The following is a 13,953-nucleotide window of genomic DNA, read 5'->3' as shown; positions in this document are numbered from 1 at the left end:
AGAAGCTCCAGGGTCTGGATTTCATATATCTTGAGATTTCAGTTCCATTGTTGCATGTTCCTTTTTTTATTACAGATGAAATGATTACATATGACACTTAAGATTTGGTGCTCAAAATAGCCCCATGTATAATTTCAGAAATAAAGTTTGCTTTTACCCAAACCTCAAAATACTCTGAAGATGATGGATTACATGTAAAGCAATAGCAGCTGTCACTTAAAGGGAACGGTCTTGTGCTTTATTGAGGTCATGTGGTAGTGTCTTCATCTGACTCTTTCATGTTGATTAATGAAAAGTTACGAATTTGAAAGGAAGATTAGGTAATACAAAGGGTCCATTTGTCAAATTAGACCCAGGAACAATTGTAGGACCTACGCAAATACTTCTTTCTTTGGAGATATTCAACATCAACAGCAGCTTCTTAAATTTCTCCTTTTTGGGTGTTTCAAAAATCAATCATATACCCATAAATTTCAAGTTAATAAATAACGTGGAAAAGACAAGAGTAACATGCTATAAGTATGCTACATTCTCCATCACACTTTTTTTCAGTCGTGGGACCTGAACTCTGGGCCTGGTGTTGTCCCTCAGCTCTCCAGCTCAAGGCTAGCGCTCAACACTTAAGCCACAGTGCCACTTCTGGCTATTTTTTCCTGTTTATGTGGTGCTGAGGAATCGAACTCAGGGACTCATGAATGCAAGGCAAGCACTCTATCTTCCCAGACCACCATCACATTTTTTAACAATAAGTTTACCAGAAATTCTAGTTAAGAGCCAGGTTTAGCTTAGAAGGCCATTCTCACAGGTAGACCTGTTGCAACAATGAGAAGTACAAGGTCATGTCGAAAACCAGCTGTACGATGTTGGTGCGGAGGGGGGGGGGGGGCTGAGGATTGGGGGAGAGGGGGGAGGCTGGGAAGGGATGTGAAGGGTAAACAAAGGAGGAGGCTGCAATGCTTGATAAGAAATGTATGCATTATCCTGCCCATGTAATTGTAACCCCTCTGTACAGTATGTTCACAAAAAAAAATTAAATTAAATTAAAAAAAAAGAAGGCCATTCTCAATGAAATAATTTCCTAAAGAATTGGGCCTTTGTAAGATATTAGTGAATAAAGAATATAAATTGAGAATGATGTCACAAGCTTAGTTTGTTGATGATACTCCCATGGATTTAAAGGTGATTTTAATTAGACTGTACTACTAAAAATCACTGTTTTCTACTTATTTAAAGTATTTGATCATATCTTGATCCTTTTAACTAATAGCTAGAACATTAAATACTTTAGAATTTAGACAACTTAAATCTGGGATCTGTCCTCAACATATGTAGTTGATTTTTTTTCTAGAAAAATGATAAGAAAACTTGAAGGGCAGTAATTAGAGTTGATGTCTTCTTCTTCTTCTTCTTCTTCTTCTTCTTCTTCTTCTTCTTCTTCTTCTTCTTCTTCTTCTTCTTCTTCTTCTTCTTCTTCTTCTTCTTCTTCTTCTTCTTCTTCTTCTTCTTCTTCTTCTTCTTCTTCTTCTTCTTCTTCTTCTTCTTCTTCCTCCTCCTCTTCCTCCTTTTCTTCCTCCTCCTCCTCCTCCTCCTCCTTCTCCTCCTCCTCCTCCTCCTCCTCCTCCTCCTCCTCCTCCTCCTCTTCCTTTTTCTTCTTCTTCCTCTTCTTTTGTTGTATTATTTTTTCCCTCTGGTGCCACTCCTGCAGCCTGAACTCAGGACCCAGGCATTGGCCCTGAACTTCTTTTGCCCAAAGATAGCACTCTATCTTTCAAGCCACAGCTCCACTTCCAGCTTTTTTTTTGGTAGTTTAATGGAGCTAAGGGTATCATGGACTTTCCTGCTTAGTATGTAATTTTTGTGTTTGTCCAAATCGTTTAGTGATGTCACTAGCTTTGCTTGATAAACTAAAATAAAAATTGACTTATTGACATCACTAGATGCCAGTAACACAATTTGACTTTATATCTGTTATTATGTCTGTGTTTGTACATTTGAAATCTGATGACAAAATTCTATATGCATCTGGAATCTGGAATGAGAAGGTAATCTGTTGCATTTTATAAAGAGTTTGAAGTTTGACAAGTTGTAAGATGTTTGGAGTCCTAATAAATGGAATACATGTTCTGTCCTTCTGATTGTTTTTTCTCTCTCATTGTCTTCCTCTGTCTTTGCTTCTGTCTCTGTCTCTTCTGTCTGTGTCTCTCTCCTGAGCATGTAAGCTTGGTAAGGATGCGATGAGAAGGAAAGATATCTGACTGAAAAGCAGAAAGAATACAATAGCCCAAATCTTGCTCTGCTAGCATCTTAATCTTGAACTTTCCACTCTCCAGTACTGTGCAAAATAAATGCTTGTTGTTTATGCTACCCAGATGGCATTTGGTTACAGCACCCTGGGGTGACTAATACAATCATAGAAAGTCAAGAAAACCAATTCTGTCTTTCATCAAGATTCTGTCCTACTGCAGTGGTAATTTATTTCTACATTACTAGAAATTTTCGAAACTATTTCTGCATGGGAAATTACAGTGCTACTGGTGGTATGCATTGTGCATATGCGTGTGTGTGTGTGTGTGTGTGTGTGTGTGTGCATGTGTGTAATCTCATTCAGGAAGCATTTGCTCAGTCTCCTTTAATGCAATCACAGCTAACATTTGCGTATGTTTGCTTTCTTTATCTCAGCTCTGGTAAATCCGTACAAAACAGATGAAAGCCAAATCTTTCATTATTTCTAAATCCCTGATTATGACATGTTTCCCCTACAATGTGTCCCCAAAGAACGCGAGAAGCATCTGTAACCACGCACAGGTTGTGTTGTCATCCCCTTGGTAGCTTTTGGCCCATATGGAGCTTAGTTTTGTAAACTACCTATAACTAGGTATAAAATTTAGACAGAAAATAGCAATGTATCACAAGTGTCCAGCTGGTTTCTCCTTCTGAGCGGTTATTTCCTAATCTGAAATCGAGCATCTATTGCCCAGTTATATTTTTGAGCTATAAAATCAATAATAAATAGCAGAACATCCCCGGGAGAGATTAGCCATGCCTTCCAACTAAGAAGAACAGATGAAGGACAGTGGCATAAAAGTGTGGGCTTCGATTTTAATGTAAAAAATAAAAACATGGGAGCCACTCGTTTCATCAAACTGATCGATAATGAGATGGAGGATCGAGTTAAACATTTTCCATAGTCATTAAACGCAAGTCTTTAGAAAATATTTTAATTGGTTTACTCTGGAAAATATTTGTATATTTGACTGACCTATTTAAATTCCTGTAAGATAATTTGACATGAATATTTCAACATACACATTTTAACCCTCTTTAAATGAAGTGTTGAACTTTCTTGTAATTTGGATAGTTTTCTTTGTGGGAATAGTGCATGTCCAAAAGAATTGTATTCTCCAGAAATATTTCATCTAGGTAATCAATTTGACCATTGCTTATGTGAGTGTATATGGGTAAAGAAATGAATATATATACTTTTACACATATTTAGGAGTGTTTATATGTTTTTATGCATATATACGTATATACAATCTATATGTAAGTATATATATATATGTAAAATTAAAGGCATACAAAATATTCACTTACATAAACACATACAATGTTATGTTATTCAATGATAGAGTTTAAGTTTTAGTCATATTCTAGTCTGTTTTCAGTTTCATCCTAGTATATTAATAAGTAAATTAAATTACTATTATTACAGAAATTGTTTCTATGATTTTAATCTTTATAATAGCATATGTCTTGCTCTAAAGAGCTTGAAAGTTCTATGATAATCATAAATATAAACTATTCAGTCTAAGGAAATCAATGTCAATAAGTACCAATGCTATCTCATTATGTTCTGACCTTCTAGAAAGCAGTTATTGTCAATATGTTTTTAGGAGTAGGAAATGTACTTAGAGACAAGTTTAACTAAGACAATATGGTTAATATATATCTTACTATAGACTTGAACTAAAATATGACCCAATCTAAAATCTTTATTCTTTTCATTATATATTTCCAGCATCCATGACAAAAGCTAATGCAGTAAAATTAAATATGCTTGGAGACATCCTATTATGAAGACAATTGTATGGAAAAGAAAATAAATTAGTCACATCTGAGATGGTGGTGAAATTTTTATAAAATAAGACACAATTGATTATATCTTAAAATAAGATTACACAATAAAGAAGAACAATCATAATGTGCAAAATTAAAAAGGTAGGAAAGCACAGGATAGATGAAAAGCGACAAGAAAAGGAAAATAACTGTCCTATAAGAACCTGTAAGGTCAGAGTTTTTAGACGTTGTGATATATGTCAATTACAAGCAAATTCAAGGCACTTAAAGTCCTACCTAGTCCTTAAGGTTTGAACCATAATTTGGCACCCAGAAAACACTAAAGAAATATTTTTGATTAATTTATTTAATGTATGCTGTAAAAACTGAAGAGTGTTTATGGATTTTAGTATTGAAATTCGTCCAACAACATGGCTCACCACTACCTCATTTCTCCATGATAATTATTAAGGTGGATTTATTCAACAGACAAAGCTGTAAGTTCAGGAACTTCAAAGTATGAGATAGTGGTTGGCCATTTTAATTATTTAAGAAACAATTTTATTCTTAAGTAGTTCATAAAAACCTAAAAATTACATAGAAAATTATACAAGCATACATTTCTCATTACAGTTATACATTGTGTAATTATTAAAATCATGTTAAATATTTCACCTTATTTACCCTTTTGTAATGGTAAAATGTTTTAAAGTTCTTTATTCTATCTTTAAGAAATTCATAGAACCTAATAATTACCCAACTATAAAATCACATGTCAGAATTTCTTGTTCCCTTCAAACTGTAATTTACTATCTACTGACCACCCTTTCCTTTATCTAGCCTTGCTGTTTCTCTCTTCAGCTTTGGCTAACCACCTTTCTACCCTCAATTTCCATGAGATTAACATACTTGGTTCTGTATATGAGTGAGATCATGTATTTGTCTTTCTGTTCCTGGTTAATTTGACTTGAACAGTTAACCCCAGGTTATTGCAAGTGACAAGATTCTGTTCTTTATAATGATGGAATAATATTCCAATGTGCATGTACATTTCCGTTATCCATCACCAGATGATGAGAAATGATGAGCATTCATGTCTTGGTTATTGTTAATGGTGCCTCAATCGACCTAAAATTTCACATGCATCTTTGTCTTAGTGATTTCTTCTCCTTTGGCTATATGCCCAATATTGAGATAGTTAAATCACATGTTCTATCTTTAATATTTTGAAAAACCTTCATACTGATTTCCAAAATGGCTTCACTAATTTACCTTTCTACCAAGAGTACACACATTCCCATGTCCTTGCCAGTACCTGTTCTTTTTGTCGAATAACAGCCATTCCTTTGTGATTGTGGTTTAATGTCATTATGGTTTTGATTTGCATTTCTCTAGTAATTGGTAATGCTGAATATTTTTAATTGATTTTTGAACCATTTTTAGATCCTCTTTGGTTTTGAACTCTGGGCTATCTCCTTGCTAGGTGCACTATGGCTGCAACCATGCTACCAGAGCTTTTGGTTCTGATTGTTATTATTATTATTATTTTGGTCGGTTGTGGGGCTTGAACTCTGGGCCTGGATGCTGTCTTGAGCTGTTCAACTCAAGGATAGCGCTCTACCATTTGAGCCACAGTGCCACTTCTGGTTTTCTGGGGGTTTGTAGGTGATCAGAGAGTCTCAGACTTTCCTGCCCAGGCTAGCTTTGAACCCTGATCCTCAGAGCTCAACCACTTGAGTAGCTAGGATTATAGGTGTGGTTAGGATTACAGGTGTGAACTATTGATGCCCGCCACTACTAAGTTCTTTATAAGTGTGAGTATAAAGTTCTTTATGTATGTCATGTCTATCAACTCTGTTGATCACAGTGTCTTAATTTTAAGCATTGAAACTGTGAAACTATTTGATGGAAACATAGAAGAAATACTTTATGATGTTAAATTGGACAAGTATTTTTTAGGAAGACTTCAAAAGCACAGGATCAAAAGTAAAAATATTCAAACTGGATTATGACAAACTAAAGGGGTTCTACACAGCAGAGAAAATATCTCATAGAAGACTTTAAAAGAATGAATAGAAAAGAGACACAATTTAGAAGTCACATCAGAAAGTCGAACATTCTAAGTCTCTGGAAATGGAATAATTCATTAAATCTTACTTAAAAAACACATGCACTGAACCCTCATTAGGTATCACATAACCAGCTTTGTAAACCAAAGTAAAAAGAAATTTGGAGGTAGTTACAGAATAAACGATAAACCTATGACACAAAGAAGGAAGGAAGGAAAGAAAGAAAGAAAGAAAGAGAGAAAGAAAGAGAAGGAAAGAAAGAGAAAGGAAGAAAGACAAGAAAGAAAGAAAGACAAGAAAAGAAGAAAGATTAACTAGGAGATTTAGAGGAATACATAAGCTATAAGGGACAGCTAATTATCGTTGACTTTACCTTGCATACTGAATTGTTCAAAACATACACATTGTATGGGAGGAAAAACCTGCTTTCTAAAAAATACACAGTTTGTAAGTGACAAAAACATTGTAATAAGTTGAAAGTACTATGATACAATGATATTTGCACATTTAAAAATTATGCATGTATTAACTTTTTTGTTCATTGTTGCTATTCTACTATTTGAGCCATGACTCTACTTCTGATTCTCTACTGGTTAATTGGAGATAATAATTTTTTGGACTAGTATGAACCTCAGATTCTGCCTCCTAAACAAGGTAGAATTATAGGGGTGAGCCATGTGTGCCTGGCTTATTCACAGATTCTTTGAAAGGAATAATTGTTTCATTTGTAATCTTGGCAATAGATATCATCTAAAATTTTAATCTATTTATAAACACACACATGTGCATGTGTATGTGTATGAATATAACTTTTGGCTACCCATAGAAAATAGCTCTACTGTAATATTTGAGTAAGGTTAGCAGGTGAACTTAAAAGTGAGCTTAAAGCTTAAAGGTGAGCTTAAAATTTTAAGTAATGATGTTAGAAATGAGTGTTTTGAAACATTGTTCTTATGCATAGAAAAATAGATGTATTATTTTGTAATACTTATACAGTAAAAAGTTTATACCGTATAAAGTTGTATGTAAATTTTGATATTTTAATACTTATAAAAATCTTATTAAAAGAGAAAATATGTGGATTTATTTTTGGTTTTAATTCAATTTAGCATTTCATTCCAAAAACAATGAATTCAAGCAGCTAATTAAACAAAACATGTTTGAACTTCTTTCATTTGATGCCTGACCTGTTCCGCTAAAAAAAATCTAAAGTGCATGTGCTATCAACTTCTAGATTTTTAACATTTTAGGAAAATGTAACTCCAACTAAAAATATTACCACTATAACACTGAAAATCTTCCATTTTGAATAAAACAAGATGGAACATTTTGTTGACATGTAGTTGGTAGATATAATTAAGAACACTCACATGGAATTATCAGAATCTTAGAGTTACATTTCTCCTGCACTGTTGCATGCAAAGAGAACAAATGTTCAAAGAAGGGTTTTGTGCAGTGCTTGTGTGGTAGGGCTCTAAGTTTCTGAACTAAATTATAAATGTGACATGGTGGTTTTTAGATACTACTGGTTAATTAATGAAGAATTTTATTTTTACACTTTTCAGTTTGCTGTTGAGAAAACTTTAAATTCCCAGCACAGTTCTCCATTCTCACTCCATAATCAGAGGCTATTTACCAAGTCGATAAAAAGGTGTGGAAAACAATGAAGTTTGACCTAGGAATTTCTGAGACTTTTTTTTTTTAAGAAGTGAGTGTGAAGTTTCCTATCTACGTCATTATTTAACTAAATAAGGAATAAAGTCTGAAATAACCAAAGGTCTGGAAAAAAAGCAAGAGGGGGTGCTGGGAATGTGGCTTAGTAGTAGTAGAGTGCTTGCCCAGTATGCATAAAGCATTGGCCTCAATTCCTCAGTGGTACATAAACAGAAAAAGCTGGAAATGGCGCTGTGGTTCAAGTGGTAGAGCATTAGCCTTGAGCACAGAGACAGGGACAATGCACAGGCTGTCAGCTTAAGCCCCAGAAGCTGGAAAAAAAAAAAGGCAAGAGGGTAGTGAGTGTGACTAGGGAGGCTCGTCTTTTTGGGGAGTGGTGGTTGTAGTGCTGTTATATTCCTTTATATTTTGTTCAATCAAAGGGCTTGAACACTGGCCAATTTTGCTTTTTTGTAATCTGTAGGAAACATTTTTATATCAATGAATGGATCAGGAAGATAGACAATAAAAATGTATGTAGTCACATAAGCTATTGAATTTGATCCATAGCCTATTTCATCATCTAAATTAGAAAGATAGGGTGGGAAGTACAGCTTAGCATCATTATGCTAGCCTAACAAGTGTACAGCCTGGAGTTAAAAATATCCAATATAACCAAAATACAAATTTGAAAATTGAGTTGCATTATTTTTATTTTATTTATTTTTATTTTGTGCCCATACTGGAGTGTGAGCTCAGGGCCTGGTGTATTTCCTAAGCTTTTCAAGGCAGATGCTCTACCACTTGAACCACAGCCTCACTTCTGGTTTTTTTGCTGGTTAATTGGAGGTCAGAGTCTTACTGAATTTTCCTGCTAGGGAAAACTTAAAACTGTGATCTTCAGATGTCAGTCTCCTGAGTAACTAGGATTGTAGGCCAGTGCTTCCCAGCTCGAGTTCCTTCATTCTTAATCTCAAATTTACTGATTTCATAAGTGTGTGGGGGGGGGGAGATGGAGGGAAAGAAAAATGGAGAAAATGAGGGAAGATGTGACACTGTTCAAAAAGAAATGTACTTACAAGAGAAACAAAAAAGCACATAGTACATTTTAAATATGTTAGAAACAATAGCAAGCAAGAAAAAAAACCTCTTGTGTCCCTATCTTGGGTTCATTTCACGTAACCTCATCTTATATAGTCATATGTACATAGGTTTTGACCTTTTCTGCTTGTATATTCTTCCCCCACAATATAACCCCTGTTTTTACTATATTTGATGTCAATGCCCTGCATCTTGTATATACATTTTTCTAATTTGGGGAGGGGAAGGGAAACAATGAAATGCTGAATTAAGGATACAGGTGGACCTATTGTAACAATGAGATGTACAAGACACTATGTTGAAAATGAACTTTAAAACTTGGTTGGGGGGAGGAGTTGGGGAGGTGGGGAGGAGAGGGATGGTAAGGGAAAAACAAAGGAAGAAGTAACAATGTTCCATAGGATATATACTCACTACCTGACTTATGTAACTGTACCCCCTCTGAACATCACCTTTACAATAACAATAAAAAAGAAAAATATCTATTATTTTTATTAGAATTTTTTAACATTTGAAAATCATGTAGGAAATACAAACATAATCAGTGTATTTATTCTAATAATTTAACACTGGATTAACAAATGAGTCAGTGATTAATTTCTTATGTTTGAATAAAGAAGAATGTCATGTGATTATTGTAATATATCTGATAAATACACTGATAAAATTCAGTACCTTTTTGATAGAAATTCTTTTTTTTTTTTGGTCAGTAGTGGGACTTGAACTCAGAGCCATAGTGCTGTCCCTGAGCTTTTCTGCTGAAGGCTAGAGCTTTAGCACTTTGAGCTATAGTGCCAATAATGGTTTTTGGATGGTTAATTGGAGATAAGAGTCTCATGGACTTTCCTGCTCGGGCTGGCTTTGAACTATGATCCTTAGATCTCAGGCTTTTGAGTAGTTAGGATTATAGATGTGAGCTATCAGCACCCAGATTGGTAGAGATTCTTAGCAAATTAAGAATAAAAGAAAACTTTCTCCAAAAAGTATCAACTACCACCTCTAACAAATACATAATTTCATACTTGCATGTTGAAGGGGGCTACCAAAGTACCTTTTCTGCTGTTCTGTACTTCTTGACAAAAACCTTGGAGCCAAAAAAGTAAATCAAAAGCATGAAAAAAAGCAATAAAAAGTCATTGTACTAAAAATAAATGCCAAATTATCTCTAAATATGCAAAATTAATGAAAAAGGTAATGATATTTAGAAAAGTTTATATACATAAAATATACAGGAATAAAAATAATGAAATTTACAAACTCTGTATACATAAATTATCTGGGTCAGTAAGGGAGTCTCCTCACTCACTAAAAGAAATAATAGTATTTTACCAAAATAAATATATGTGTATTTATGAAACACACATATAATTCTTAGAGAAATTATCTAAGTTAAGTAACTGGAGTGGCTTATCTAGTGATATCATATGTCCCTTAATTGAGCTCAACATGCAATGGAATTCCAATAATAATTTGACCAATATTTGGTAGAAACTGCCAAATGGAATCTACATTATATATGAAAAAGCAACAAAATAAAACTAAACAAAACAAGTAAAGCAATTCTTAAGAAAAAATATAGTGGATAATCTTAAGTTGCCCATATCTAAACTTACAAAGTTTCAGCATTAAGATAGTAAAGTGATGATGAAAAATTGATACATGAAGCAGCACACAGAGCTAAACTTCAGTCTTTGATGTGTGATAGAGCCCTGATCCAGTGCTACTGTGAAAGGATATTCCTTTCAATACATACTTCTAGGACAATTAGATATCCATATGATATGAAGTTAATCTTGAACTCTACATCAATGTGATTAGAAAAAAAGCTTCTGTCTTGGTGGATTAAAAAATATCTAAGTGGAAAAGTAAAAGTATTCATCTTCCTAAAGCTTACAAAGAACAATGTCTCCTTCATCAACGGGGTGATTAATATTTTTTTATTGAGGTTCCCAAACCATTTGTGGTAACACTAACTTATTTTTAGGGTTGACTTTATTAAAATTTCTTGCATAGATTTATTTAGTCACCCATAAGAAGGATAAAGACAATGGCTAGAGTAGGAGAGCAAATTGCCAATCCATGTAGGAGAGAAAGGCCTCATGGTAGGAGTATAAAATAACTCCTTTCATGCACCAAGAAAAAGAGAGAAAGCTTTAAGAGAAGGGAAAAACTATTGAGTGGTCGCTTCCACCAAGAAGAAATTCAAATGGCCAACAAATGTATCATTAGTCACCAGAGAACCTCAAATTAAAACCCAAATGAGATCATATTAAATATAAAACAGAATGAATTAACTTAAAATGCAAGTTAAAAATTTAAAAGCCAAAGATGGAAGTTCTTGATAAGGGTATTGAACACATGAAATTTTCTCTCTGAGGTGGTGATTATGTCAAGTGAACCAGCCACCTTGAAAGATCAGTTGGTTATTCAGTAAGATGAACTTAAGCAGAAGCAAAGGCCCACTAATTCTACCATAAGCCCAATAGAAATGAAAATCAAAGTAAAGCAAATAACGTCACATAACTATGTAAACAGTGGCGATGCCATACACTAATGAAATGAAGATATTACAATGGCTCACAAAGCTATGGCAATTTCATAAAACATGTGGAAGAAAAAAAATCATAAAAGACCAGATGTGATATGGATCGATTCAGATTCAGTACAGAACAAGCTATTGCAGAGCTGCCCAAAGGAGAAAACCCACTGGTTAGTTTTAGGGACCTGGTATAATAACTTTGAGCAGATAGGATATGGTTTCTGGATCACTGGGTTTAAACAATGTCTTCATCAGAGTGGCGAGTTTATAGGTGTGCTTGTTGCTGGGTGCTGGTGGCTCATGCCTATAGTCCAAGCTGGTTGAGAAGTTGGGATTATTGAATACTAGTTCAAGCCTGGCCAGGTTAAAAAAAATGTCTTGAGACCTCATTCTTAGAGCTGACCACAGTGTCATAAACCTGTTATTCTAGCTAAGGGAAACCAAGTAGGAGTAGATCACAAACTGGAGCAAGCCTGGAAGAGAAAGACTCTTACTTTGAAGTATCAGGGCGAAAATTAGGTCTGAAGGTGAGATTCAGTAATGAGAGTATTTGCTTAATAAGCATGATGTCCTGAGTTCAAACCCAATAACACACAGACACACAGACACACAGACACAGACACACACACACACACACACACACACACATATGTCTTTAAGCTATACCTATATATATTGCTCACCTTTAATAAGAAGCTTATCTGATTAAGAAGGAATATTTAGTTGCAGCTTCTATAATGAAGACGTCAGGAACATCATTTTCTATAACTGTACCAAAGAAAGTGAACATATCAAACCAGAGTCCTCATCTAGAAGTATACAATGTTTTTTTGTAGACAGGATTATGCAAATTAATCATTAGATATCTAGAATCTTTAATTTGTATATTCTACAAGAATTGCTTTGGTGCTAGAAGCAATTTTTCTCTTTAGTTTCAGATACTGAAATAAAATTATAAACCTTTAAAGCAATTTTGCTAATCCTCACCATGGGAAAAATATGAGCATATACCCAGAATTATTTAAATCATTCAATCATTCTCTATCAGCTATCAGGCGGAAATTCTGTAGACAGATCATTGCCTCCCATTTGATACTAAATTTAATTTAAAAATCTGATTTTAAAGAAAATAATGAATGAAGGGTAAATCCCCCAAATATAGTTCCTGCAGAGACATTTTGTAGTTCATAAATTAATGATCTTTTGACTGGTTTCTGGTCCTGAATGTCAGAATATAATTATGCAGCATCATAGTCCATGGCGCACATGGAAAACCACCTGGCCAGAACCTGCAGCATCACACACAGTGCTGCCGTGTGCCCTGCTGTGCACATTAGATGGTTTTAATTATTGATGTTTAGGATGATTGTGCTTTAATTGTTGTTGTAATCATCTGAGCATTTTGGCAAAAGCTACATAACAATTACACATATTCTTATAATAGTTTCTTGAAGGTAAAGAAATAGCCAGTGCTCATTAGCAAAAATGAATCAACATATTCTCTTTAGTGTTAAGATCAGCTCCTATTTTTGCTCTTCCTAGCCCTCCTAACTGGTACCACTGCCTTTTATAGCTAACACACTCGACTTAAAAAAAAATTCAGTTTGAATCAGTGCGAAATTGGGTAAACCATGGTATCCCAATCTCCACGGCACAGACTTAGCTTGGGAAATACAAAAAATACCATGTATATGCACATTGATAGTAGTAACATGGGTTTTGTTGTGTATTTTAGTTTTATGTAATGTCCATTGTTTTTCTGATGCCATTACCAATCAACTTATTATTATCTTAATTCATTGAAGAGAATGATTTGGAGAAAGTTGGGTCTTTCTGTGATTTTGGCTTGTTAATTATCTTTAGCTCTTATGTCCTAGTAGAAGTAGCATGTTTTATTGCTATGTAAGCATTTGAACATACCATGTCCATCTTTGTAAAGCAACAGTTAAACAATGTTCTTATTTATGTTGCCCTGGGTGAAAATATGTGGATTTGTGATTGTATTCTTTTAAATGCTTCTCTGTGTTTTCTGCCAGCATGCCTATGTTTTTAGATGATTTCAGAAACTTCATTCACCATATAGATTAAATAATTTTTATGTTTGTTCTATTATTAAGCTAGCGGCTATTCATTTAGGAACACTACACTATCATGTGATCACAAACCTTCTATTTTTAAGGTTGAATTTTATGATGCTCACAATGAAGACTTTTATCTAATATTTATTCATTCACTTTATTTCTTAGAAAATGAATTATTCCAAGCAATCAGTTTCCATGTACTTCATGAAAAGAAAAAAAATTCATGATGTTTTTAGAGATTTTATATACTATGAATAATAGCATCAATCTCAAGTGGAGAATTCTATGAATTTGCTAATATGTGTTCGGTTATTAGTCTTTATATATTTGAAAAATTAGAATAACTTAATTCTGTTGACAATAACTTTGGAAACCAAAAATAAAAAATGATTCCACAAAATGGAATTTGAACATTTGGAACATGAAAATGATTTAAAATGTTTTTATAGAATGC

This window comes from Dipodomys spectabilis, unplaced genomic scaffold (genome assembly GCF_019054845.1).
Source record: "Dipodomys spectabilis isolate Male_0828 unplaced genomic scaffold, ASM1905484v1 ptg000138l, whole genome shotgun sequence".
NCBI lineage: Eukaryota > Metazoa > Chordata > Mammalia > Rodentia > Heteromyidae > Dipodomys > Dipodomys spectabilis.
This window is presented reverse-complemented; position numbering follows the sequence as displayed.